Source organism: Thalia democratica, chromosome 4 (assembly GCF_965202585.1).
Source record: "Thalia democratica chromosome 4, ktThaDemo2.hap1.1, whole genome shotgun sequence".
Taxonomy (NCBI): Eukaryota; Metazoa; Chordata; class Thaliacea; order Salpida; family Salpidae; genus Thalia; species Thalia democratica.
In genome coordinates, this window is record NC_139168.1 from 72798757 (window position 1) to 72824160 (window position 25404).

The window sequence follows — 25404 nt, forward strand, 5'->3', positions numbered from 1 at the left end:
GCAATAACAAACCCAAATTTATTTTTGAAAACTTAAATTCCAAGTGTGATGCAGTAAATAAGTATATAAATGAAGGTAATCCAGAACAATTTAAATATGAAAGTATAAAATTAGTTAGTTTAGAAGCTAGTGCATTTACTTATAACGATTTAGATAAGTTAAAAGTTTCTAATGATGAAGACCAAAACAAAATTACGGACAAAACTATTAAACATCTTGATCAGAGAAATGATTCAAAATGTATTATGTCAAATTTAAAGCCTAATTCAAACTGTGAAAAGTCAATCTCGAATACCGATCCAAACAGTGAAAAGAAAATCTCAGAAACTCAATTCGAAAGAGAAGGTAATATGAATGAGGAAAGTCCTAAAAGAAAGATTGGAAAAACTATGAAATCTTTTGCTAAACAATTAGTAGTTGTTACAAGTACTAATGATTTTCAAACAAATGCGAATAAAAATAGATCTGAGACCAAAACTCGAACTGAATTACAATTTAAAAGTCTTCGTAAGGACTTAATGGAACACAAAAGATTATTGAAGCTGCTTTTTGAACTTATAAAAATAAGAAAAAGATGAACTTGTGAAAAATCTTGATTTATTGGAAAAGGGTACTTCAGTTGCTAAACTGTATAATAACATATGCAATCGACTTAAACTAGTCCGTGAAAGATTTACTAATCAAAAGTATAATGAATTATTGACACAAATTTCCTTAAGTTTTCGTGATATAAAGCAATTAGTATGGAAAAAATCAGTACACCATTTAAAACATTTTTCCACTTTATCGGATTGTAAGCAAAAAAAAACTAAGGAAATGTTTGACTGTATGAATACTATACTGAAAAACTATGGGGATTTAGTTGAAATTGTTTTGAGATCATTACAGTTTATGCTGGAATACATTAGTATAGATGCGTCTAAAGCAAGCTTGTATTTTAAAAAACGCAACTATTTGGAAGCTTGTCAGTCGAAATTTTTGGAAATGTTTTGTAATTATAAAAGTTCAAGCCAGTATCCTTTTGTGAAAATTGTTGTTGATAAAATAGAAAATAGTTTTGAAAGGTTGATAAATGAACTTAATTGCATTTCCGAAAGTTATGATACTTTAGTTGCAGTTAAATATGAAAAGTATGTTGAAAATGAAGAAGTAACTGATTAGAAAATGTTATAAAGGTTTTTTTTTGAATTTGTTTTGTTTTATTTTCATTTAGTTTAGGTTTTGTTAACAGTGTTTTCATTAAAAAAACGTGAATCTTTAGTTTGAATATGAACAATAAATACTGTGTTATGTTAAGATTTTGCTGATTTTATTTTAATGAAAACAGTAACAAAATATTATTTTTTAAATGTTATTGATAGTGTAAAAGAACTAAACTTTATTCTAGTTGAACAGAAATTTGATTTTTTTTAATTGAACTTTTTTCTAAAACCACAACAAATTTAGATTTTGTTACAAATATAAAAAAGTTTAATATTCAACACAAAAATCTCCACAAGTAATTAAAAATAATTTTCAAACCGAGAATAATCTAGTTTGTTAACACATGCATCTAAATTATTACCCTAAACTTGTACTTTTTCAGATCATCTAAAATATTTTAGAGCAGTTTTTAGGTAGACAACTAATTTAACTATTAGTCTCAGTAAAGTAACAATAGATCGTTTTTTTTTGTTGTAAAATGTTACATAAAGAAAACTAAGTAATCTAGCTGCCCCTTCAATTTATATTAGAAAATTTGTTCAAATAATCTGCGTGCTTTAGTAAAACGACGTTATATGCTCTTTACATTTTTCGTAGAAGTTGCACACCAAATAATTTTACTTAGCTGATCAACACACACGAAAAATATTTACTATTTTCATACTTAATAAATAAGTTTTAATTCTTAAACTTGTTTTTAAGTTAAGCTAGCTAACTATTCTTTTTTATATCACCTCTGTTAAATTTTATATTACAAAATAAAACGCAAATAGTATTCTTTATCAATAAAGTGTCAAAATGTGACGTAATAATAAAAGAATCTAATATATTTAATACTTCACATAATTAAATAAAAATCTGACAAACAGTAACGATAATGAAAACCATATCCATTTTTCCTTCCTTTAATTAACTGAAAAATGTTTTTTGTGTTAAACAATTAACACAGCTCCACGGAGTTCCATAAAAAAATAAGTGCAAAATAAAATGAAGATAAATACATGTTATTACTATTTAGATGCCATAATTTGTATTAAAAAAACTATAAGTAACTTAATTTGGTTATTACGAATATTATCGATGATCTCGTTTTATTATAAACAAATTTATTGCAAGCGTTCTTAAATATTGAAAAAGCAATGGATGTTTATAAAGTAAATATATTATGTATGTAATTCAACTAAACGTAAACTTCATGTGCATAATTAAAATATTTTATTAAATTAATCTTTATATTGATTATTCTTACAACTGATCTGTTCTTTTTAATTTAAGCAATTGTATTAGAAAATTCATCTCTTAGTGGTATCTAATTAAATTCACAACTTTATAATAGTACAACGAATAACTTCTAATAAATTTAACTGTAAGTTAATATGGATCTTATTAACATAATAACCATAAACAAAATAAAGGTTTTCGTTATAGCTAATGGCAAATTGCAACTAAATAAACAATTATTATAATTTGAGCAACTAGTTAAAAATATCATACACATGTTTTAATTCTTCAAAACTAAACACTTTAATTAAACAAAAAAAAAACTATTTTGTTTATAAAAATTGAACAAATGGACTTTGAGATTTTTCATTTAAAATTTAAAACTATAATATTTTACTAACTGAAAGTTAAGTTTCTTGCCATTTTGTTTTAACACAAACAGCCAATATATTTCCTTTTTTCAGTATTCGTTTAGTTAGATTTAACAAGAAAAAAAAACAAAGTTATAAAGTACAAAATAAATCAGTTCTAACATCAGGGTAAAACAAACATTAAATACTTTAAGTAGCTGTGAACAAACATAAGCTAAAAGTATAAGAGGAAATGGAAAAGTTAAAAGTATCTACAAAACCTTATAAATAAGAAGTATTTATTTTGTAGCGTAATAGTAACTATTAATACTTACAAGTTTTCTAATTGGTACAGAAACATGTATTTCTTGCTAGAACTATTTAAAAAAAAGTTGCTACTCAAAATAGATTGTTTTAATATACTTATGTTTTGTAGTTTATAAATTTGAGATTTCTATAAGCAGTTTAACTTATTAGTAATGAGTGCTTGTTATAACTTAATGTTTTAAAAGCATAATGATCAACTAAGTTCTTTGACTATTCTTATGAACGAAAATTTAAACAAAATTGATTTACTTAATTTTCATTAGGTACAAAACAAAAATGTTTGAAAATTTAGAAAAAATGAGAAAAATGCAATAATGTTTACTATTTATGAGTTATTGTATTTTAAAGACAAATCTACTTTAATTTTGTAAGTTTTGCTACAAATTTTTTACGAACTTATTTTTACCTATATTACATGAATAAGCTTTTAGAATATTTTTTTTTATTGCTTTAAATGTTTTAGACTTATTTTTAGCAAAAGCCTTAAAAAATTAACTTTCAGTTGATTTTTTATTTATTTTAATGCTTAATGAAATATTAAAATAAGTTTTTTTAAATAAAATTAGATTCATTAGATTTTTGGAAGTAAAACATACAAAATATTTTAACAATTATTTTGATTAAAAATTATAACTATAAAAGTTTTTAAATAGCATATTATAACACTTAGGAATAAACCATTCAGAAATAATTAACTAAATTTTATTTATACATGTCTAATATTACTACCTCTTGTATAATTTAAAAAAATTTAAGTTTTTAAATTTTAATTAAAATAGATTTCAGCTATAATTTATATAAAATGGCTTTAAAAACTACTTCCTTTAGCAAAAACTTGGTAATGAAATAGTTGTATTTTTGTATTATTTTTAAATTTAGTATTTTCATGGTTTCTTTAACGGTTATTAGTATTTCACGCCTAATTAAATTTAATTGACACTAAAAATTGTTTTTCTACTAAGTTCTTTAAACAATGAACATTAAGATATTATAAAATAACTTGAAAAAATTTATCAAAAAGAAATAAAACTACTAGTACTTTAAAAAAATATCTAGTTAATATACATAAAACATTATGTGTTGTTAGCAGAATTTTATTAATTTCAATTTATGATTACGTCATTTCAAATTTATCATTCGAATTTTAAATTACAGGTCAATAGTGTAGTAAAGCTGGTAGAATGATTAAACTTAGAATAAGTACTGATGTTAGTTTGAGAAAAGTTATTCTGGGAATAGCTGGTATATCTGCAACTATTTGTGCATTTCAGTACTTTTCTTCTCAAATTAGTAAAATAAAAGGCTCTTTGAAGTACGATTTTGTAAAAAACGGAGAAGGTTCTAAGATAAACAGTAAAATGTCAAGTTCAGTTTCTGCAAAACCAACAGTTAAGCCCAAACTCACTAAAGATAAAACAGCTAAAGATGACTCCAAAACCAAAAATCCTGAAAACGGCTTAGGTATATTTTCTAATAGAAGTAAAGGCTACAAGTCTTCTAGTAAACAAGTCTTCAGAAAGACAACATATTTTAAAGGTAAAAACAATTTTAACTGTGAAAGATCGATCTCAAAATCTTGTTTAAATTTTAAAGGACTATTCTCACAAAATAAATCATACAAATCGAATATTAACAAAGAACCTCCAGGCCAATTAACAGAAGAAAATGTTGAAGTTTTTAATAATAAAGTTAATTTAGAATCTAACGAAAGTACTTCTAATGGATTATTGCAATCAGTTGGAGAAAAAACTAAAATGGATACTAAAAGGGAGCCTCTAAATGAAGAAAGTCCAGACCAATTGAAAGATGATTTTTTTAAATTTCGTGACAAGAAAGCTAGTGCAAAAGGTAATTAAAATACTTCCAATGATGATTTGCAAGTTAAAGAGAAATCTAAAGTGGATATTAAAAAGGAGGCTAATAATAATAAAGTTAGAAAACTTCGTTAATATTTAAATCAGCAGAACAAAATGTTTGTACAGACGTTATAACTAGTTAATGATGAACTTAAAGAGCTGGAAAATAATCTAGGTCAGTTGGACAAAGTTTTTTCAATTAATTTATTATATGATTAAATATTGAACCGGAAAACGGAAGTCCTTAAAAACTTATATAAATGAAAATGTAGTGAATGTTTTAACCATTTTATCACAAATATTTCAGTATACAGCTTAAATTTTGGAAAAAAGCCAGTTACCGTTCGATACTTTATGGTAAAAATACAATTGAAAGATATAAAGATTATTATTTATATGTTTTAATTGTAGAGGTTATTTTATCCAAAAGTAAGAACTTATTTACGACCACTTTGAAAAGAGTTAACTTTATGCTTAAGTAATATGGATGAAACAGACAAAAACAAAAGAATTATCATCTATAATACACTAGAAAAGCTTAAAAAGGATGATGATGAATGTCAAAAGATGTGTTTAAATACATTGAGCGAGTTTACAAACCTAAATAGTTCATTATATATCTTTGCACAATAAACTCCAATAATAATTAGAAGAAGATGTCAATAAATTTTTAGAAAGTTTTTAAAACTTTGTTGAAAAGTTTTATTACATTTGTTGATAGCTACAAAACTTTAGTTGAAAATGAAAAAAAGTAGGTTAGCACATTAGAAGATACTGATTAAAAAACGCTTTATGTTAGTTTATTTTTATTTATATCGTTAAGTTTTGTTTGTTAACTGACATTAATTTCGTGTATCACAAAAAATATTTTTGTTTTAATTAATAAATCAGTTCGCAAAAGTATGATTTTTTTATAATGGAATAAGAAACTTAATCGTCCAAAACACTTAGATACTATATTTAATAAGCGCGTATTATATTATTAAGTGAAAGATTTTTTTGAATTTAAGTTTAACTGGAAAGTGATCTATAACATCAAAAATACTGGAAAATAAACTAAATAAAATTTAAAGTAAAGTTAATATAAGATAAGAAAAGTTCTATACTCTCTAAATCAGGGTTTCCCAGACTCATTTACTAAATCGTCCCCTTTTCAGAAATTTGAAAAAAAATCGCCCTTCATGATTTTATAAAGCGTTTTTTTTTTCTTGAGTACGCACTTTTGAGCCAAAAAAGTTGCATTCGATATGTAATTTAGACTAATTTCTAATGCACGCATTTTTGGGCTGTGTTCAAAGTAATTTACTGGGCTTAAAAAAAAAATTACATTTATATTTCTATAAGCCCAGTAAAGTGTATTAAAATATTTAAATATTATAAAGTATTTTGTAATCTGTAATCAATTATTTATAGTTGTATAGTTTAAAAAAACTAATATATAAGAAAATTAAAAATATTGAGCAAAATTGTAATAAATTGATTTACTATTAAAGTGATATAGGAAGTACTATTGTGAACTGAAAACTAAATTGAAAGCGCATTTCAAAGTATTAAGTATCAAAAAGCCAAATTTTATTTGTTTTGCACAAGTAGTTTTTAAGTTACGTAGTGGGCCGAAATTTTACCGGATCTGAACCGTACGTCACTCATCTAAAATCTTAACTCAAACCTGACATTAAAATAATCTTTTATATAACGAATTTCGGAAATTTTGAAGTGAATGCTAGGTAATTTAGATAAGTCGCACTATATACTTAAAATGTTTTATAAATAGGCATATTCTTAAATTACTTAACCATAGATTAAAAAACTACAAAAAAATGAACAGCTTATTTTACACATAATGAAATAAATATCTAAACATCATTGCTGATCTAGTTTTAGGGAGTTTGACCGACTGGTTGACCATCTCACATGAAAAGTAGTTTTATAAATAGCTTCTTTAAATGCAGAAAATAATTAATTTCAATGCTAAAATATTTTATAAACAAGTTAGTTGTAATGTTAAAAATTAAAATTTTAATTTTTTAAGCTATATGTTTTTTAAAAGAATACCATGAAACAGTATTTAACTTAGTTAATCTTTAAATAACTAAACCTTAATAGTAAAAATATTTAATTTTATTTATTTAAATTAAACAAAATAAAGGTTTTACAGTTAATTTTGTGAACAAAAAGTAATCAATTATTTTTTTTAATAGATTTAAATTTGTTTTGTAACTGTAGCAGTCCTTTCGATGGCTTATCTAATTCTGTTCAGAAATTAATTTGTTTTCTAGCTATCATCCTATTATAATTTAACAGAGTAAAGTAGTGTAAAATTAAAAGCTAGGGTTAAAATAATAAAACAAACAACATATTTTTATTGTCAAAATATTTTGAATTAAGATAAAACAAAAAACAGTTGTACTAGCAGTTTAAATTTTATTAACATACATATTTTTTTACAATAATAAAATAAGTTAGAAAATAAAACTGATTTCAAGAATTTTTTTAGTGAAATAGTTAAAGTCATTTCAAATAGTGACCTCAAATCTATACTTTTTTAAAGTCAACAATTCTTTTTTGAAATAAAAACTTTAACGGTTTACAATATTTTTTTACTTGTACAGATTAAAAAAGTAATAACAAAAATCTGTCAAATAAATATCTATCTTTTAAACAAATATTTTATTCACTATGCTATAAAAACTTTTAGTGTAATGTAAAGCGACAAATATAAACTACAAAATTAACATTAAATAATATAAATACAAATATAAATTAATATAAACCAAGTCAAAGCATAACTATTAATAACTTTAAATCATAAACCACTCAATAAATACAGTAGACTTCCGCTTAAATTTGCACTTTGAACAAAATCAAAAAGTGCGAGCTCAAAATGCATTATCTTTTTTTTTTATAAATTAGCAAATTTTAATATGCTATATTGTAATAATTTTATGTATAAACGTAAAATCTACTAAAACATAAATAAACATTCATTAAAAAAGATTAATCTATATAAGCTATTAAGTATAGTAAATTTTTTGTTTTATTAGTTAGCTGTATACTTTGTTTAAGATAAATTTAAGAAATTATAAATTTGCATTTGTTTAGCAATTTTTACAAAACTTTGTATTATTTTTTTATACAAAACAAAACTGTAAGATGTTTAAAAAAATATTTAAAATTGGCTTTTAAAATTTGTATCTATTGATAAAAAACCAATTCATTCTAATATTTTGTGGTGTTCAATATAGTTGAAATATATTTCTGTCAAAGTATCCAAAGAAAATTGTTTGTTTAAATCTGATATTTTACTTACCAACCTTTGTCAATTATCATGTCGATTCTAATTGTCGACATTACGTAAACATCTGATATGTCTCAGTCTGTAGATGTTAAGGAAAAAATCCTTGTAAGGCATGAGCTTAAAAGTTCACTGAACTGAGATGACATAAATAAACCTTACTAAAATAAATAAAATAAATTTACCTACAAGTATATTTATTTTCTATATTCTCGAAAAAAAACTAAAGTGTTATTTGAACTGAATTAGGTTTACAAGCAAACTTTAATAAAAATTAACATATCATGAATAAGTAAGACCGGTTATTCAAAAAGCTGAGATTCTATGCCTTAACTGTGTACTTAGTTTCATTTGAGAGTCAAACGAAAATAATTCATCATAGTAATTTTAGAGTTTGCAAAACTCTAAATCAAAATTGAAATTGCTTTTATCAGTATGAAAAAGCACTGTTTAATCAACTCAAGTGTTAAAACCATGAATTAGTTCTACATTTCATTTAATTTTTGACAAAAAATTGAAAAAAATTTAAAACTTTTAAAGTGGCTTCCGTATCCGAAATTTTGAATTTGACTGAATCGGAATTCAAGTCCAAAAAGGCAGAATTCGTCCGAATCCAAGTATGAATTTTGGTTTCGGTAGTTCACTAGAATTAAGCATTAATTTTTGACTTATAATAAGAAGTCCTTAGTTAAAACTTACTAAAATATTTGAAAAATTCCTTTTATTCAAACTAAAAATTTAAATTAAATGAAGTCTTAAGAATGATTTGAAAATAAATTTCACTGTTTTTTTTGTAAAAAATTTAAATTTTAATTATTTGTTTTTTTTGTCTTTTCCATTTTAAACTAACTATCAAACCTTTGGTACAAGTTTTTGCAATTATAATTCTTAAAAAAAAAGTTTAAAAAAAAGTTTTGATTTACAACTAAATATGTTAATGACTTTAATTTAATTAGAAAGTTTAATAGTTTTCTTTTAGTTATTGTATAAACTTATTGTTACATTACAAATTTTAAATGACATAAAACATATAAAAATTTAACAACATAGCTTTCTTTGTTGTATACATTTGTTTGAAATAATAAAAAAGATAATGGCGTTATCTTTATCTTTTAAACAAGCCTAGGTTTTTTACCAAAAAGCTTTAATATATATTTTTGTTAACCAATAAAAAAGGTACACTAACAAATAAGATACTTAATAAAATTCTTGTATAGTTTGTTCAAGAGACTTATAATGAAGTTAATGATATTTTAGTAAACAAATGAAAGTAAATGCAGAAAATATAACATATTTTACTATAGATTTTTTTTCTAAGTTTATTACAATTCAAAACTTTTATAAATTAAGTAACTATATATATTTGTTTTAAGTAAAAACCACTTTTAACTATTTACGTAGAAAGTGAAAATCTATTAGCTTTTATGTAAACTTAAAAAAGTAGTACATATTGAAAAATGCCGGCAAATATGAAAGTAAGTTAGTAGTTAATATTTCTTAGTTTTAATGTTCACCCTAGTTAGCTTATTATTGCAAACATACTAAACCTTAAAATAATGTTTAGTAATTTAAATATGAGTATTTAATATGTTTAGATAATCGTTATACTTAAACACAAAAAGATTTTCTGGTTTGCTAAATTTCAAAATAAACTTTTAAAAGTTGATTTTTATTTTAAATATTTTTAATGGAAATAGACTCTAGCTTACATCTGTAATTTATAAGTTTTGAAAAGTTTTATCGTTTTTTGTTGTATCGTTATATTAAAAACAGTTGATTAACATTTTAAGTTACAGGTGGGTAGTTAGTGAATCTGGTAAAATGATAAAACTTCAATTTCGTTTTGATGTCAGTTTGAGCAAAGTTATTCTGAGTGTAGCTGGTATATCTGCTTCTGTATGTGCATTTCAGTATTTCAATTCAAACAACAATAAACTAAAAGGCTGTTTAGAAAACGATGTTGTACAAAACAAAACAGACTCAAAGAAAGACAATAAAGTGTCAAATCTAGTTTCTGCAAAAACAAACGTTGAACCCAAACTCACTAAGGATAATTCTGCTAAAGATGACACCATAAACAGCAAACCTGAAAACAGCTTAGATAAATTTAAAATTAAAAGTAAAGGCTATATATGTTTTAGTAAACCAGTCTTCAGAAAAAGATCAAATTCTAAAGTTGAATACAATTTAAACTGTGAAAAATCAATCTCAAAGTCTGATTTAAACTGTAAAAGACAAATCTCAGAAAAGGAAGCTTACAAAGCGAGTATTAACAAAGAAAGTCTGGACCTATTGGTAGAAAAAAGTGCTAAAGTTCTTAACAAAAATGTTTATTTCAGATCTAATAAAACTACTTCTGATGACAACTTGCAAGCTATTGGACAACAATCTAAAATGTGTAGAAAAAACGAGCCTGTTAATGAAAAAAGTGCAGACCAATTAAAAGAAGAAAATATAAATGTTCTTGATAAGGAAAATAGCTTAGAAGCTGATACAAATATTTCTAATGACGATTTGCAAACTCTTGAGAAAAAATCTAAGGTAGATATTAAAAAAATGCCTGTAATTGAAGAAAGCCCAGACCAATTGAACGATGAAGTTATAAAATTTCTTGACAAGAAAGCTAGTACAAAAGGTAATACAAGTACTTCCAATGATAATTTGCAAACTTATAAAATTAAGCCCAAAGTGGATGATAAAAAGAAGCCTGAAAATAATAAAGTTACAAAACTTCGTAATGATTTAAATCAGCAGCACAAATTATTTGTAGACACTTTGAAATTAATAAATGATGAACTAAAAGAGCTGAAGAATAATCTTGGTCAATTGAACAACATTATTTCCATTGCTTCATTATATAATAAAATATTGAATCGTAAAATGGAAATCCTTGAAATTTTGAATAAACAAAAATGTAATGAACGCTTGAAACATTTTATCTCAAATATTTTCAGTATACAGCTAAAAGTTTGGAAAAAAGCCAGTAACCGTTCGATACTTTATGGTAAAAATACAATTGAAAGAAATAAAAACATTATTGATATGTTTGTAATTGTAGAGGTTATTTTATCAAATATTAAGGACTTATTTACGACAACTTTAAAAAGAGTTAGCTTTATGCTGAAGTATATGGATGAAACAGACAATAACAAAACAACTATTATCTATTATACACTAGAACAGCTCAAAAAGGATGATGATGAATGTCAAAAGATGTGTTTAAATACATTGCGGGAATTTGCAAACCTAAATAGTTCTTTAAAAGAAGATGTCAATAAATTTTTAGAAAGTTTTTCAAACTTGTTTGAAAAGTTGTATTACATATGTGCTAATAGCTACAAAAATTTAGTTGAAGATCAAAAAAGTAACTATGTTTTACCGCTACGCTCTATGTTAGTTTAGTTTATTTTCGTTCATACCGTTTAGTTTTGTTTGTTAATTGACTTTAGTTTTCGTGTATCATGAAAAAATATTTTTGTATAAATTAATAAATCAATGCACTAAGGTCTGACTTTATATAGTGGATAAAAAAAACTTAGTGATATATTATTTTCTAACTAAAAAACTTATTTTTTTTAATGAAAGGTAAACTTGAAATTTGATCTTTAACATCAAAAATACTGGAACTAGACTAAAACTTGTGATAGAACAACTTGTCTTAAATGTTTTAGTCTCTAGATGTAAAATATATAAACTGATAAATGTAACTTTTTATATGAATTTAAAGAAATAATTTAAAATAACTTAACAACTGATATTAAGTTAATAATCATAGTTTCCTGGTAATCAGTAGGAAACGCTATTTTAAAATAAACTTTTGGTATATTACAAAAAAGAATATAAACAGTTTCTCTTATATCTATTTTAAAAAATGCTGCAAACTAAACATATTAAAAGGTTAAGAAAATAAAATTGTTTACCAATTACATTTTAGTAACTTTAATTAAGATTGATTCTACTTGTCTTGTCAAACAAAAGGGAGTTAATGCTTAAATAAACTAAAAACTATTTTTTGCTTTTAAAACTTCGATTAATATTATAAATTGTTGAAAACTATAGAAGAAACCTTTGTATATAAAAACTTCAGCAAGTAGAAAAAATATATTCGTCTCTAGACTAACGACATTGGTTTATATAAAAAAAACTTAAAATTGGTATTTGTAAAAATTAAACGAAATTCTACAGTTTTTGAAATTAGTGACTAAACTTAAGCTTTTTAGTAAAGTTAATATTTATAAAAAAGGGTTATATTAAGATTTGATTAAAAATGTTTCAAAAAACACATTTTATAGCATTTAATCTAAATAACATTATAAATTATGTTAAAATATTAACATAAACTGTTATGTTATTCTTGTAATTTATTACTCAGTAATATCTAAAGTCTCCATAATGTTCTTTTCATAATTTAAAAATTAATAGTTGAAATACTATCATTTACTAGTATTAGAAGTTGTTCTAAAATAATTTTGCATTTAGTTTAAAGCACCGTATTGTTTATAAAGATTTTATACTCAGCAAGTTTGTATACTTTAAAAATTTACTTTTATTGTTTTTAAAAGATCATAACTAGGACACTAATAAAATGATACCAGCCGATTTGTTTGAACACGAACTATTACGTCACAATGAAGACAGTTTACTAGGTATCACCTTTTTAAGTTGATCGTACGGTTTTCAATATAAACATAAAAATGGTATATAAGTTGATTATATTTTAATCTACAAAATTTTACAACATTTTTATTTGTTTTTTAAGGTTTTAGAAAAAACTCCAAATGCTGCGTATGTTTATACTCGTGTACTTTATAACTAAAATTTTTTATAAAAAATTATTATTGCAGTTTCATTGAACGGGTTTATATTGTTATTTGAGCGATAAATAAAAGCGCTCTAAAAAACAAAAGAAAAAATTTGGTCTAAAGACCTGGTGTACAAAGGAACCTTATGGTTATTGAGTCGTACACCACATACTTGTAACATTTCTTACGAGCTATTAGAATTTATTTTTATAATTAAAATATTTAAAAATTTAGTAATAGAAAAGTCAGTTAAACGAAATGAAAGTAAAAAAAGACTAAACGAAAATTAACTAAATTTTGTGTATAAAAACGTACTTAAAAACTTGTTTAGTAAGATAAGAACTAAAGAAATAGATATACATAACTTGAAATCAATTTATAAAAGAAGATAAAAAATAATTAAAGCAAACATTTGTTTACTTGAATGCAATGTTAAAAAACTTTTTAAAGAAAGCCAAAATATAATACGCTTAAATATTTTTTCGTTTAATTTTATCAGTACTTTGCGTTTAAAGATTTAATTTTATTTTATCGAATAATTTTTATGGAACAGTTTAAACAATTTTACTTTCCAATATATACATAAACTATTGCGTAGTTTTTAATAACTTTAAGATAGTGAATTCTACGATAACTCAACTTAAATTTTATAAATGAAAATAAAATGATAAGTACTGTTAAATTTATATTTTTAATAAGGACATAAACAATATAAATTTTAACAACAACAAATTTCTTTTTTTTTTATACACATTTTTATATATTGAATACTTTTCTGAGCTTAAAATGTTAATAAATACTATTAACCCCTTATAAAAAAGTAAATAGACGAGTAGCAATGACCACTAATAACCTTGTTAATAACTGTATAATAGATAATTTTTAAGTTTATACTGGAACTTTCCAAGATGACTTTTATTTTTTAAACATAATGTTAGCTCAATCTATAAATTACTTCCTTGGTAAAATAGCGATTTATGACCTATTTTGCTGTTGAATTTGGGTAGGAAAAATTTGTTTTTGAGGACCTGGTATGATAATTATGGGTATTTCCTACAATTTTGTAGTAATTTTTAAAATTATCTGGTAACAAATTATTAGTAAACTTAACATAAACAGACCTAATTTATATAGATACAGACTTTCAACATCTAATATTTTATTCTGAGTTTTTAATTCTTTTACACTATCATCATATTTCTTATAATGTATTCTGTAAAGTGTTCTGTTTATGGCACATTAATATCATTTATATTTCTTTTACTCTTTTATCTTTTTTTCGTTTTAACAAGCCATATCTAACATTGCTCATACGTAAAGAATTAAAGATCAAGCACAATACTTGTGTATTTAAGAAGTTTTAAGTTTTATATAATACACCCAATGTTTTTGTAACTTTGTTTTTATATTTTCTATGTGTTCTGACCATTTTAATTTACTGTCTATGATTATCCTAACATATTTATAGCTATTTGAGTTTGTTATAACTGTTTTGCCTATTTTTACATTAGTATCTAAATTTTTCCAAAAAATATTTTTTTATTTTTATAAAATCATGCTTCTGGTATTATTAAGATTTAGTTTAAGTTTTTTCTCCTAAGCCAATGATATAATCTGATATAGCTCTGTGTTATAATTTTTACTGTCACTTAGATATATGTTCTTTGTGAATGTTTTGTATAACATTGTATCATCTGCAAAGTTACGGACGTTAAGACTAGTATTATTCTGTAAGTCATTTATATGTTACAACGGTCATATTACTGAGCCTTGTGGTACCCAAACTTCATTTTTTTTCACATGTTGACTCATAGCTAACGAATTGTTTCCTTACATCTAGATATAAACTGATTGGTAAATGCATATTTCCTTTCACACCAAATCATTCCAGTTTCCTTAGTAAGATATATCTATGTACACTTTCAAATGCTTTACTTAAATCCAAAAGACTGCACAAACTGCATTTTTTCATCGAAATTGGACAGAACCCCTTCAACGAACTCAAACAAAGCTAAAGTGGTGGAATGATTCTGTCCAAAGCCGACTCAGAATTTTTAAAATCTTTATTTAAAAAAAAAGTGTACAGGCGATCATAGATCACTTTTTCAATTATTTTGTTTAAATTAGAAGAAGTGAAATGGGTCTATAGTTTCCTATTTAAGTTTTTAATCCTAATTTAAAAAATGGTATTACTTTTAAAATTTTTAAACTACTTGCATAAACATTTTCAGAGAATGTCCTCTATAATTATAGCTGTTATACTAAAAAAAAAGCAAAATTATTGTAAATCATCAGATATCTTAAGTTATCCGTAAACACAACTTTCACATTTATTGTTTTTAATTCAAGTTAAAGAAATAAAGTAGTTACAAAAATAGTTTTCATTCATTTTATTTCATACTTCATAATAAATGAAAAAAAAGTATAGAAGTTTAAAATTTTCTATTTAATCACTATTAATTTTGTTTAATATTATAACTTTTTACTAATTAACTAACACTTAAATACAGTGGTGCTAAAAGTAATTATTTCAAACAAGTTATATAAATAAATTTAAAATATTTATGACAACACTTACAATGTAATATTTTAAACATTTAATTTAATTAAAAATTTTAAAACAGTTTTGTATAGTACAAAAGTTAGCTATCAAAAATATTTGTAATAATCTGAATAAAGTTTAATCATAAAAACCACTTAGATTAATTTTATTTCAAAAAACTTTTATGACATTGTGTTTTAAATAATTGTTTTTACTGTTTAGTTAATTTTTACAGTAAAAATCATTTTATAACCATAAAATTGTACAAAAATAACAAAACAATTAGCAATTTAATGTTGTTTTATTTTTCTAGTGTTCTTTTTTTAAAAGAGCGACAGTTTGTTTGTAAAGTCGCTTCAGTACTTCGTACTTAAGTCCGCTTGTTTAAGATCACAATAGCGGTTTCTCGCGACTATTCCTGCCTGATGAGTACTTATTAGGACGAAAGCGGTCGTAGGATTGTCTCGGATGCTGTTATTGTTGATCGTGCGGTGAAGTTCGTTGTTTATATTCAATGGCATAAAATATCTCAACTTGTTGATGATGGCTGAAATATATACTAGCTAAAACAAATATATGAAATAAAAACAGAAAATTCTAATAGTTTTAAGTCACTTATAAAAAAATTAAAAAATGATTTTTGCATAACTTTTAAATACTAAACAATAGTGTATACAAAACGAAAAAATTATGTTTTTAGTTTTTAAAAAAAAGTTTTTCAATGATTTTTACTAGTTTACTCTTAACAAATACTATTAATAAAATAAGTTGTTATCTTATTCAACTAATAACTTAGTGCTTGTTAATAAAAAAATTAAATTGTGTTTTTGTTTTAATTATTTAACAATGAATTAAAAAAAAACTTTATTCAAGTAAAAAGTTTACTAAAGAAAATTCTAAGAATGGTAAATGTTATATTTTTTTATAAAATACGTACTGATTGTTTTTTAGATAATTACCTTCGTTACATTTAACTATCTTTCTAATATTTGGTAAAAACGGGTACGTGACAATGCAAATTTATATATTTAAAATTTTTATGAATCTTAGTTGTCACTTAGAAAGCAACTATGAATAAATGTATTAAATATTATTTTGCAATTGAATATTTAATAATAAGAACAATAAAATCATTTATGTTTTTATCCAAAACACTTTTTCGGACTTTGATTTTTTTGTTAATAGAAGCTAATAGAAAAAATTAATACATTTTACTGACACAATATTGTTATATATACTAAGGTATCCTTTTTTTTTTAAATTCAAATTACCTTTGAATTTACGCTCTTTTAAAAATTATTAAAATGTTAAACTGTCGGAACTTTAATTGCTATGTAATCATGGGCAACTGTTCTCTAAAGTATTTTAGTTTAAAAATGTAGACTAGTACAAAAACAATTTAGATTGATTACTTTTTATCTTATAAATATCTTAAATACTTAAAAATACTTGTAAAAAACTTTTTACTATTATGTTTAAAGGTACATGTAACAGTTATTAAAAAAAATAAAAAAAGTCAGTTCTAAAGATATACTCCAACGTAAACTAGCACAAACTCTAAATGTTTTCTAAATTACCATGGAGAATTTTGTTAGAAAGTATATAAACACAAAAAGTATATTTGATTGATCTCTCTCAAAAAAGACTAAGTACGCTAAAAAATTAAAACTAATTCATATAAAAATATATGTTAAACATAAAGATAAGGGTTTGAAATTTTTTTTTTGTTTTAATAAATTAATAAACCCTTAAGGTATGTATGTGTTTTTTTATAAAGTTTTAATCAGTAGACTACAAGTATAAGTTACTCATAAAAGTGTATAATACGCAAGTCTAATTATTTTTCAAAGTATGAGTTCTTCAGAGTTTTTTCGTATTTGGGTAAGCTTCAAAATCTTAATAATTTATATATCAAAAGTTTTTTTTTGATGTAAGTAGCTTTTTTAACGTTAGACAGGAAATTGTAAAAGTATAAATTACTTTAAAGCTTCGTGTTACAGGTTAGTAGTTAGTAAAACTTGTATAATGATAAAACTTAAATTTTGTTTTGATGTCAGCTTTACCAATATTATTCTGGGTGTAGCTGGTATATCTGCTACAGTTTGTGCATTGCAGTATTTCATTTTAAACAAGAGCAATCTACAAGGCTCTTTAAAAAATGATGTTGTACGAAATATAACAGACTCTGATAAAAAGAAAAAAATGTCAAACCTAGTTTCAGCAAAACAAAATATTAACTCAAAACTCAGTAAAAACACATCAGCTACAGATGACTTCAAAAGCAACAAACCTGAAAATGACTTAGATAAGTTTTCAAATAAAAGTAAAGGTTTTATCTATCCTATTAACGTAGTTTTTAGAAAGTCATCAGATTTTAAAGGTAAATATAATGCAAACTTTGAAAAATCTATCTCAAGTTCTGATTTAAACTGTGTTGGACCAATTTCTGAAAATGAATCATGCAAAGCAAATATTACTGAAGTACGTTCAGACCAATTAAAAGATGAAAGCATAAAGACTCTTGATGAGATAGCTGGTATTAGAGCTAATGTAATAACTTCTAATAACGGTTTACAAACTGTTGAGGAAAAGTATAAAGTAGATTATAGAAAGGAGTTTGTGAATAAAGGAAGTCAAAACCAATTAAACGATGAAAGAATCGAGGTTCGTGATAAAGAAAATAGTTTAGAAGATGATACAAGTACTTCTATTGACGATTTGCAAAATGTTGAGGAAAAATCTAAAGTAGGTATTGAAAAGGAGCCTGTAAATGAAGGTAGTCCAGAACAATTGAATGATGAAAGAACTAAGGTTCTTGACATGGAAATTAGTTCTGAAGCTGATACAAGTACTACAAGTAGTTCTAATGACGATTTGCAAAGTGTTAAGGTAAAATATAAAGTACATATAAAAAAGAAGCCTGTAAATAAAAAAAGTCCAGATCATTTGAAAGATGAAAATATAAAAGTTCTTGGCAAAGATGCTAGATTAAAAGGTAATGCAAGTACTACAAATGACGGTTTGCAAATTTTTAAGGAGAAATCTAAGAAAAACAATCAAAAAAAGTCTAAAAAGGAAATTAGTAAACTTCGTAAAGATCTACTTCAGCAGCAAATTGTTTTTGAGGAGACTCTTAAATTAATAAAAGTTGAAGAAAATGAACTTTACCTAAACCTTGACCAGCTGAAAAAAGGGACATCAGCAATTTCTTTGTATGATAAAGTATACAAACGTCAAATTGAAATCCGTGAGAAGAAGACCGATAAAAATTACAATGAAAATATGAAAGCTTATTTTCTGGATCTTTGCGATTTAAATGAAAAAGTATGGAAAGAAGCGGGAAAGAAACGAATATATGCCACTACTAACTTATCAAACAAAAAACAAAAGAATCTCAAGGAAAAGTTTGATTGTATACAAAATGTGTTAGAAAAATGTGGGGGCTTAGTTGATATTGTTTTAAGAAGAATTAGATTTATGCTTGAATATTTGGAAGTAGATAGCTTTTTTGTGTCAAATCGAAATTTTACTTAATATGTTGAAATTGTTAAAAATTTCAGATTAAAAAATTTTTTTTTGCCTAAATTGTCAAATCCAAGGTTTTTCTAAGAAATTTGGCAACCCTGTATAGTTTTATTTCTTAGTCTAACTAAATGACTTTCCAAAAAACAATTGGAAACATCATGAGGTGATAGTTAATATAGATAACATACATTTTTACAAACCATTTATGATCCTAAATAACATATATGTAAGGTAAAAAAATGGTGAAAAGAATTCTTATCGTCTATGATCTATGTAAGTGTTGAATAAGAAAATATATAATTGAAAATATGTAATTAACTTGAAAGTAAAAGTCATAAGTACTTGATTTTTTTTCTCTATATTTTACATAAACACAATAAACTTTTTTGTTTAAGTTTTATAACAGGGTCAAATATTTAACAGCAAGCTAAAATTAGTAAAATAGCAAAATAAAAAGTAAAAATTTTATGACAACCCAAAATTTTAAAATCGCCCCCTTTTCGCCCCCTTACTAGTTATCGCCCACCCTTTCGCCCCCTTACTAATTATCGCCCCCCGAAATACTAAAATCGCCCCCAGGGGGGCGATATCGCCCACTTTGGGAAACCCTGATCTAGATAGTTTAGCTTTAATTTAAAGTATCTAGTTGTAAGAAAAAAAAAACTATTTTTTATAACTTTTGTATATTTTAAATTAGTTTATTTTATTTTTAACCAAAGCTGCCTTGTTTTATCAGCAAAAAGCGCTATATTAAAGTCGTTTGGCAAACTAAAAAATAACAGTTTATTTTATAATTATATAAACAAAAATGCTGCTAACTAAACAATGACTACTTTTTTTTTAAGAAAGTCAAAATCGATTAAAGCAAGAAAATTATAATTAGCAACCGAATTTCAATAAATTTAATTCAAAACTAAATAACTTGTCGTATTAAAACTCAAAAGAACTTTGGTATAAATTTGGGAATTACAATTTTGTTTTTAAAGTTTTAACTTTAGAAATTGTTAAAAATTATTATGTAAAATGTTTAGTTACTGAAAATTTTAGTAAATAAAATTCTTTGTCAGGTGGTTGTCGGTTTGTAAATTAATTAAAATTAAGAAACATCGTATCAGTGTTTGTGCAAACAAAATGAATTTATTAGTGTTGTTATAAATTACGATTATGCTATATCTAATTGATTCCGTTACACTTTAAGTTCAATTAAATCTTTTCGAATCAATTCTTTTTAGATTTTAACTCGTTAACACTAAAAGCCTGACGATCTGAGTTCAAGAAATTATCAATAAGTGCTAGATTGACTACATACTGAAGTTTTGAGCTATACTTTTATGTTTAAAAGTATGTTATTTGAGTAGTAAATTAACTTAAAGGTAGAAAACGTTCTCAGTCAGAGCACCAGACTTAAAAAAATTTATGGCATTACTACTGTACGGAGAACTTGCAAAACTAGCTTCTAAATAATAGATTACTAAATTAATAAAATTTCTTTTAGAAATAAATTAAATATGGACTTTTACCATATCTGTTAGTATTAAATAAAAATTAATAAAACAATGTTTAAAAAATACATTGAATATTTGTAACAAATAAAAAGTCCCATACAAAACAATACATACTACAGTTAAAATCACCCCTACTATCATTCTATAAGAAAGTTTTTGTACAATAATATTGTACATACATAAAAATTTTTTAGTTTTAATTGCGGAGGTATTCGTTTATTTCAATTGTTTTATACCAGACGAGAGCGACTTGTTACAAATCAAATAAAAAAGATTACTGACTTAATAACATAAAAAATCTTGTGTTTAAAGTAATACAGACTATTACTACTTCAAATACATAGAATCATAAAGTTGATACCGTCCTGAAACTTTTGATCAAAACTTTTTTTTATATACAAATTTAACGCAAAACATACAACCACAAAATAAAACAAAGATTACCAAATATGTGTTTAATATTACAGTTATGAAGTATTCTATGATAAACTCATTTAAAGGTTAACTTTAATTTCACATAATATAAAATTAATATAGTTTGAATGTTTTCGATAATATACAAAAATTAAAAACACAGTTACACTTTTTTTACATAATGCAAAGCTTGAACCTCATAATTTAAAAACTAGTAAGTTACTTTTAAAGATATTTAGTTTTAAAATATACTTAATAAAATCCTAGATTTCACCTATATTAACGAAAATAATTACGCATAATACAAAAAAATTAACAAATAAAATCCAACTATTCAAAAATATAAAACTAAGTCTTTGTTCACTAAGGTCCTAGCGAAACAAATTCACTGACAAATAGAATAGTAACAAAGTATACAGTATTCTTTGTTTATTACACTAATAAAGGTTTCTGTGTGTTAAGGGGCTAACACACTTCAACGGAGCTCTGTAAAAAATGTAAAATAAAGAAGCGATAGAAGCTTACATATATATATTGTTGAAGTTTATATAAATATATATTTATTTATTTAAAACTAAAATACAAAAAGTAAAGTTTTTCTTGGGACAGCTGTTACTGCGTGTAATACGCGTTTTCAGCCAAGTTTATATATGTCTGTTTTTCTAAAATCGAATACTATAGATTATTGTAATTAATAATATATTCAATGCATAATAATAATTTCGTCTGCTATATAACTGTATCACATCTATAACCTGTATCAAACATAAAAAAACTAAAAAACGTTGAAACAACTGCAAAAAAGTTTTACTTTTTCCAATAGTTATATACTTTTGTTAATCTAAATTCAAGTACATATAAATTTGTGCATTCTTTTAAAAAGTTAACTTATAATCATAATTGATGAAAATGTTTACTTTTAGGTCAGTAAAAAGATAAACAATGTATTTAAGTTTAATTAACTTAAACTATAACTCAAAACTAAGTATTTTTATAGTTAATTAGCTTTTTTCTTAAAACCCTGTTTAACTTTTTCTTTGATAGCTTTTGTGTATAAAAAGTTAAATAGTTGTATTTTTTAAAGTTAGTTACAAAAACATAGCTGATTAAAATATGATAAGTTTTACTTTTGTTACCTTAACTACTTACCCAAACAAACAAATACATGCTTAAAAAATAATTTCTATACTAAACAATAGTCAATAAAATGTTTAAATGTATTTTATACTTAAAAAAATGTATTATGTTTTGCTAAATAAGTTTCCAACTAAAATATTATAAGAAAAAGAATATATTAAATAATGTTAATCTAAGCACTGACGAGGTCTTTGACCGAAACTTAGTTTGTCTTAAAAGTCTTAAAATAAAGTCTTTAAGGAATAAAATCATTATTTCTCTTCTAGTAGTTGAGATCTGTTTTTTTAGTTTCTAAAAATCAAAACATATAATAAGAATAAAGAATTATAAAAACTTTTATAACTAATTGTAAGCTAGCTTGCCTCTTTTGGCTAAAAGTTTTGAAAAACTTAATCGTTTAGTATTGTAACATAAACAATTGTTAATATTTTTATTCACAGGTGAGTAAATAGTAAAACTGGTAAAATGATAAAACTTGCACTACGTATTGATGTCAGTTTGAGCAAAGCTTTTCTTGGTGTAGCTAGTATATCTGCTACAGTTTGTGCATTTCACTGTTTTACTTCAAAGAAAAATAAATTAAACGGATTGTTAGAGAATGATTTTGGTTTCAAGAAAGACATTTTAGTGTCAAATTTAGTTTCTTCAAAAACTTTGGTTGAGCCTGAAATCGGTAAATATAATTTAGCTAAAAATGAGTTCAAAAACAGCAAATCTGAAAACGGTTTATGTTTGTTTACAAATAAAAGTAAAAGTGTTGCCGCTCTAATTATAAGTAAAGAAGTAATCCGAAAGATAACGGTAAGTAACCGTGAATTCAATTCAAACAGTGATAAGTCAATTTCAAAATCTGATCTAAACTGCGAAGAAACTGATTCAAAAATCGAATCAAGCTATGAAACGTCAGCCTCGAAAATCGACTCAAACTGTGAGAAGTTAGTATCAAAAACTGAATTGAACTGTAAAATGCCAATCCCAGAAACTGATTTAGATTGTAGAAAATCAACTTTAAAGTTTGATTTAGACAACACAAACGTTGATGAAGGAAGTTTAAACCCATTGAAAAACAAAAGTACAGAATTTCTTTACAGTAAAGTTTCAAGTGGGTTTAAGAAGATAGGTAACATAAAAGATGATAGCCAATTTAAAATACCGGATAAAAATACTGAATTTTTTGATAAAAATACTGATATAAACTATAAAAATTTAGTCTCAAAAACTGATTCAAACTGCAAAAAGTCTATTTCAAAGTCTGTCCAAGACAAAACGAATATTAATAAGGAAAGTCAAGACCAATTGTCAATTAAAAGTGTAAAATTCTTGACAATAAAAATGTTATAGGAGCAAATGCAAGTACATTAAAGGAGGATTTTCAAACTTTTGAGAAAAAATCTAACGTGAATATTAAAAAAAAACCTGAAAATAATAAAGTTGTAAAACTTCGTAATGAATTAAATCAGCAGTATATATTTTTTGAGAAGACCTTAAAACTTATAAACGCTGAACAAAAAGAACATGAGAATAATATTGGTCAGTTGGAGACAAATATTTCTGTTGCTTCATTGTATAAAGAAATATCAAACCGTAAAAATGCAATTTTAGAAGATCTAAATAAACCAAAGGGTAACAGAATTTTGAAACAGTTTTTTCAGAGTATATTTAGTTTACAGCTAAAGGTTTGGAAAAAAGCGAATGCATGTTTAAAATACAAAAGTAAATTATCTGATGAAAAAATGAAAATATTAAGAATACGATTGATAATATAAAAGCTTTATTAGACATATGTGTTGATACAATAAAAAACACTTTAAAAAGAATTAATATAGTGCTAAAGTATATTGATGAAGCTGATAAAAATGAAATAAATAATATTAATAAGTCACTTTATGAGATAAAAATGATGGTCAAGATTATGATGCAGAAGTTGAAAAATACATTTCAAGAGTTAGGGAAACAAAATACTATTTTAGATGATGATATAAATGACATTTCAGATAGCTTGAAAAACTTGTTTTGCAAGTACAATCAAGTTTGTTCTAATTTCTATAAAATTTTGGCTAAAGGTTTAATCACTAAATAACTAAATATAATGATATATAAGGCTATAAAACGTTCTGTTTCGTTCTGTTTTTTGTTTACTCGTATTATTACAAAAATTTTGCTTTTGTTTATAAATTCAATGCACAACAAGTGTAACTCAATTTGGTAGAATAAATAATGGTTATTTAAAGACATTTTCGTCACATAAGTCAACGATTACAAAAATATAAATACTTTAGATACTTTACATAAACTTAAATTATACTTAAATATGATGTTCAACATCGAGAATGTTTTCTTAAACTCAACATAATTTATGGTTTAGGTTTAAGTAGAAATAAACATTTTAATCTCTAGTTTTGATATATAAATATTATTAAATAACATCTTTGTGATGAATCTTTAGTTAAGTTTGTTTATTTTAAATTTTAATTGTTTACTAACTAGGTTCCATAACATTAAAACATATCATATCAGAAATAATGGCATTTTGTGTAACTACGCTTATAACAATTAAAAAACTACAGAAAATAAATAATCAATAAAAAAAGAATATAATAAAATAAATAAAAATCAAGGAACTTGAAATCAGTATCCAGAGTACACAAAAAACTCATGAGGAGGTCTACAAGAAACAAACTACAGAAAAGTCTCTTGATCACAAAATCAGTTCACTAAATGAGAGTTTTATGAAATTTAAAACAGAGTTCTGCAAAAAGTTTGATAATTTTGAAAAGAAACTTTCAATGTATGCAGAAGCATCAACAAACTCCTTTCAAAAACAACCAGATTTTATTAGTAACATTGACAGTAAATTGTCACTAGTAACACATCAAATAAATGCTGAAACTGAGAGGAAATTGAAAGAAAAAAAATCTTTGAATGTAATAGTATTTAATATTCCAGAAAACATTAGCAATACATCGGTTTATACGGTAGAAAATGCAAAAAATGACCTGAATAAAATACAAAGTTCTCTAGGTTCCAACAAGATAGCAGAAACTGAATTAGATACAATATACCGTATCGGTAAATACAACGGCAATAAAACGAGACCAATAATTTTGAAGCTACGGACACATTCTAGCAGAAAACGACTGTTGAGTCTAAAAAACCTTAAAATACAGCATCTGGGAAAACAAATTAGTATCTACATTAATATTGATCGAACAAAATCAGAGATGGAA